This window comes from Urocitellus parryii, chromosome 2 (assembly GCF_045843805.1).
Source record: "Urocitellus parryii isolate mUroPar1 chromosome 2, mUroPar1.hap1, whole genome shotgun sequence".
NCBI lineage: Eukaryota > Metazoa > Chordata > Mammalia > Rodentia > Sciuridae > Urocitellus > Urocitellus parryii.
Window position 1 is genome coordinate 13,218,317 of NC_135532.1, and position 6,000 is coordinate 13,224,316.

Consider the following 6,000-nt stretch of genomic DNA (forward strand, 5'->3'; position numbering starts at 1 on the left):
TTCACCTTCTATAAGAGGATTACCACAAACTTTATTCTTGGGTGTCTTGCTTATTATTTACATGAATTATTTATCTTATGTCTTGAAATTTAATACATGTCATAGAGCTGCAGATTACACAATCCATCTTGGGTTTTGTAGTTTGCTGTCTAAATGGGTAATCAATCTCAGCTATTAGTTTTATTTATTAAGCCCAGCTGGAGAAGTAGAAGTTTGACCCCATCTTACATTATGCTAAAAACAGGAATGGTTCTTCCAGAATGTTAAAGGCAGTGCAGCTAAAGGCAAAACCAATTAAAGTGAAAGATAAATTAATAAATACTGTGCCAATCCTTCGTGTCAGGATTATAGGAGGAGATTAATGTATTGTCCCTGCCAAGACAGAAACCAGAGCATGCTGCCCAGCAGGGAAAAAAAAAAACAAAAAACACTGAATTATATCCTGGTTTCAAGAGTCATTCTGAATCAGTAAAACAGACTTTGGAAAGTTTAAGAAATAAACTCTCAGATGGCAAGACTTACCAGTTTCCTCTTGTTTAATTTTTTTTCCCATAGTATTGGTCTATCCTAAGACTTCAAGAAAAATGGATCAGAATGGTCTAAGAGTTGTCTAAGAACAGTAATGCTGAGAAAACTGATAGTGAGATCAGTTTTTCTGAGTTACTCTTTGTCCTTTCATTTGAGCGTACAGAGCAGAGGAAGATTTAGGCACTGTGGCCAGGCCTCTGGGCTTGGGGGGTTTGAGGGGAAGGAGGATGGGTTACAGAATAAGAAACTAAATTCAAAATTTTCAGCGCATACTCTGCTATTCTCATGTTTTTTTCTTTACCTCATATTAAGATTTATATTTATCACCCAAATTCTTAACCCAGTTTTTACTTTTAAACTTTCCAAACAGCTAAATACTTAGCTATTTTGTGAACTAGAAGAGTATGCAGAATCCCAGAACCTTGGCTACTAAAAAATACTGCAGAAAGAGAATGTGGCGTGTTGTGGTCGTGATGACTGAGTCTTCAGCGCTGTGTGTGAATATCATTTCCCCGGCAGCGGGGTCTCTGCGAGTCCTTTTTTCTCTGCTAGAACGTTGTCCTCCCTCCCCCCGCTGTGTTGTACACGCAGCCTCTAACTCAGTGTCCCAGTTATTTGGGGGAAGTTTTCTAAGTTTTCAGAGGAACCCAGGTCCCCTCTGTTCTGGAGTCTCATATCTTGTCCAAGGACTAACTTTGATGGCAGGGAAATTGACATTACGTGATTGGTGTCTGTCTCTCCCAAGGGAAAGGGGCCCTGGGGTCAAGGGCCTTGCTGCCTTTCCTCCTCAGTTTGCCTCCAGCTCTTAGCGCAGCACTTGGAGCTTAGCAGACCTCCATTAATACTTGTTGAATCAATGACTGAGAAGTGAGAGCAATTTTGCTTTAAAATTGGTGAGAAAGGGATGGGAAACACAACTTTTGTGCCTTCCCAAACCATCATGGAATGTGTATTCCTGAAACCACTAAGAAGGACGATTTCTCCCGGGGGTTCTAAGTGCAGGTCTGACTATGTTCAGCGCTGGCTGAACTGGAAATTACTAAAAATGGTGCTGAAAGCTTCACTGTTGTGCAACAAATGTATAACTGGCTTTAAAATTGACATCGATTTTCTATCTTGCAGTGGGAAGAAGGAAGAAGGAGACAACTGAGATGAACCTCACCTGTATATTGTTGGGTCACTCCTGCTTCTCCCACTACTGCAGCGTCTGCGCAGCTTCCGGGACATGTTTTATTGCTCCAATTCAACAGAGAGATCAACAACTGGACCCAGTTTGTGGAGACTGGAAAACAGGATTTCCTTTTGTTTTATGACCTCAGTTTCCACCTCCTCCACCTCTGTGGCCTCTAGTTCCTCTTTCCTTTGTCAGGGAAGGTGTCACCTATGGGTTTCCTCCTCAAAATTGCAAAGGAAATTCAAGATATAGTTCCTTTTCAGTCTGCATCTTGGCTTCGTGACAAAACTCAGCTATTGTTTTGAAGAGAAATATAAAATGGAATAGTAAAAATTGAGATCCATGCAAGAAGCTCCCTCTAGTTCATTTTCATCTTTTCTTCAATTAGCTCAACAATGTGTGTATTGCACATTTTGAAACAGAAGGCACTGTGGTATGTGTCAGCTAATAAAAAGCATTCATCCTGTAGGTAGCAATATAAGACAGACAGTGGTAAGTATGAAAATAAAAATACCAAGACAATGCTACTGGAGGACAGAGAAGGCATTGATTGATTCCAGTTTCAGTATTTGGAAGACGTTGAGAAGGTTCTGAATCTTGAAAGACAGACCTTTAATTAACAAGGAAGATTTCAATCAGAGGAAGAAGAGAGACTTCCAGGCAGAAGAAACAAGGGAAAGCTAGACAAGAGGGTGGGAGAAAAGAGAATGTGCTAGAGATATTGGATAATACTATGCAGCTAGAGTTACTAATGTCTGGACAAATAATGAGAAATAAGATTATAAAGGTAGATTGCATCTGATATAGGAGGCCTCGAATGCAATGCAGGCCAGCTGGACTTTGTTCTGCAGATGGGATCTGCTCAGGAAAGGTTACATTTATTTGACTTTCAGTAAGTTGTGTTTGGTGTGTTAGTAAGAAAGCTAGAATTTTATTCTGGTGAAACAGATTAACAGGGAGGCTATCCAAGTTTCTAGTACCATTATGTCTTGCCCTGTTACTTCCTAGGGGTTTGGGCTTGAATCTGCTTGTGTGGAGACATGGGTTGAAAGACACTCAGTTTGCATGAAAACATACCTGCAGAAGAGGCTGGTTGCCCTGTGCCTTGCTGGTAATGACTCTGGGTCCTTAGCCTGTGGGGGGCAGTGAAGGAGGGGCAGGGTGTCTTCCTGCTCCCTGCAGGCTGGCAGGAGCTCTTTCCAAGACTCCATGTGTGATTCAGTATCACCCCAGGATGTTTATGTTCATTTCAGCTTTGTGAATTTAATTGGTGGTATTTCCTCCTATATTCTGGCAACCAAGTACTTGATAGTCCTTATTTTCATTCTTTTTTTTCCCCCTTCTTTGTGTCATATACATTTTTGTGTAAAGCTGAGGAAGGTTGAATCTTGGGCTGCTATCCAAATCATCTTAAACCACAAATAAGCACATGATATTTTGAAGTTCCTTTTGGTAATTTCATGGTACAAAGATTACAGAAATAATAATAATAAAAACTCATGGGCTGGGGATGTGGCTCAAGTGGTAGCGCGCTCACCTGGTATGCATGCGGCCTGGGTTCGATCCTCAGCACCACATACAAACAAAGATGTTGTGTCTGCTGAAAACTAAAAAATAAATATTAAAAAAAATTCTCTCTCTCTCTCTTAAAAATAAATAAATAAATAAATAAATAAAAACTCATGAAATATTTCATGTCCATGATTATTTTAAAGTCAGTCAAGACTTAAAGAAGATTGGAAGATCATCTGGGCTACTTCTACAGTCAGATGGGGAAGGGGACAGAGGACCAGGACCTAGGCCATCCTAGTGCAAGAGAAGAGAGTTTGGACATGATAGGGCCAAAGGGTAGAATGTGTGGAGGTTTACTGTTGATTGGAGGTGATCATTGGGGGAAACGATAAATTTGCAATGTTATTCAAGTTTCTGGCTTCTGGAAGGAAGGAAGGAAGGAAGGAAGGAATCAGAGGGAAGAGCTGGAGACTGCTGAAGCCAAGGAAGGAAGGGAAAGAGAGGGAAGAAGAGTTCTTTTAGGAATGGTTGCATGAACTGGACAAAGAAATACACACTCTTTATGTAGACACATGAAAATGGTGGTTAAAATATACATTTTACCAAATACCTAGCAGAATTATCTGGAATACTCTTTGGTTGCCAGAATGAGGAGGGAGCTCAGCTAAAATAGTGAGCAGAAGTTGACACACACAGCTATTACTATTTATCCCAAAGATGTGAATTGATTTCCCAAGGGTAAGCATGTCGAATAGGAATGCGAGAGAGTCAGGGCTGCCTCAAGGCATCCATTCTGCTCTTAGGACAGGAGGACAGGAAACACCTTAGTAATTAGGGTCCCGAATCCTACCTAGAGCCAGAGTTGAGTCTGGAATTCCCATGTGTACTGGGGAGCCAGGAGCCAGTAAAGCAGGTATCTTATCCCAGGAAAACTTCACCCATTAGTCTCATAAAGTGGCTTCAATGGCTTCTTGTACCCTGGCCACTGGGCTGGGAGAGGGTCTTCTGAGTGCAGAACACAGAGATACCACAGCAGTTGGTGATGCAAGGGTACGCTCAGAGGAAGAAGGCACTGGGGAGACTCGCCTGCATGCAAAAGACTGCAACACGAAATGACGCTGCCTCTAGCGGCTCCAAAATAAATGTTTAAGATGTTCAGAGGGATAAAAGAAGGCACGGGGTCACTATGGTAAAAATCGATTTTTGAGGGTGGAGAAAGAACATTGCAAAATCGAGAAGAAAATCAGAGATATTTTAAGCAATGAAAATTGAAGTCATTAAAATATAGCTGGAACAATAGAGTAGATGTGGATGAAGAGGAAATGAGTGAAATGTGAAGTCTATCTGATAAAACAATAGGGGAGGCACCCCAGGGAGTAGGAGAGGGGTAGAGGGAAAAAGATGAGGTGACATGGGGAGTGGACAGAAGCTCCGACATGCAGCTCATAGAAGTTCCAGGAGGAGGAAGCAAGGCATCTGTCAGCAAAACATCGAAAAGAATTACTGTAAAACATTTAGAAGTTAAAAAAAAAAACCCTAAATTTGAGAAGGGATAAAGAATTCCAAGCAAGATAAATTTAAAGAAATCTGCATCAAGGAACCTTGTATTAAAATTGTGGAACCTCAAAGATAAAGGAGAAGCATAAAGGGATAGGGGATAAGGTGATGGATAAAGGAGCAAGTCAACTCGGTAGTGGACTTTTCAGGTATGTCCTCTGTGGCCATAGAGATCAGAAGACACACATCTTCAAAACGCTGAGGAAATTGTGTATCCACTTAAATGTCATTCAAGAAAAGGCAAATACTTCCATGCGTTTCTAAGAAAGATTACTGTTCACTGACTCTTCTGGCAAGAGCTGCTAAGGAATTCAATAGACCATTCAGTAAATGGTGCTGGGGCATTTCGCTGTTCTCAGGAGGAAAGCAAAATGAATTGGGCCCTTGCTTCCCTCTCTATATGAAAGTCAATCCTCAATGAAATAATTTGAAAGGTAAAATTTCTATAGATGAAAATATAGGAAAACATCTTTATGACCTTAGGGGAAAGTAGACTTTATTAAGCAATAAAAAAATGTTTGATCTATTTGGTGATGTTAAAAGTTAAAAAAAAAAAAAAAGCAAACCAGCAAGAAAGGAAGCAAGAGAAAAAGAAGAGTGGGGGAGGGGAGAGGGAAAACTCCAAAAGGAAAAAAAAATAATAAAAGGATTAATATATAAAACACCCTTCAGAAGAGAAAACTCAGATGGCCAGAAACTGGCAAGAAAGAAGCTTAATTAGTGATTAGAGAAAAGTGAATCAAATTGCAATGGACTAGCAGACTTGCAAAAATGTAAACATACAATATCACAGGTTGGAGAGGATGTGGCATATAAAACTGGAGACAGCGAATGTCCATGCACATTATTGAAAGAATATTTACAATAGTTCCAAAACCAGAGTGTAACGCTCACACCGCGGAACTCTATGCAGCAGTGAAAACAAGCAAACCTAAACTATATACCTGGGCATGGATGATTCTCGCTCACATAATGCTGACTAAATCAAGTTTCAGAAGAATTTGTGTTCTAGGATGCCATTTAGGTAAAGTTTAAGAATTCAAAAATAATATTCCATATGGCTTAAGGATACACATGTAAAATTATATATATTTTATGAAGATACACTTCATAAAGTTATGAGGCAGTTGCCTGGGAATGGTACAGTGCAAATTCAGGAGGAAGACATGTGATCAGGAAGCATTGGTGGGATTTTGCCTGTGTTAAAAATTTGGCTATGAGGTAGGTAT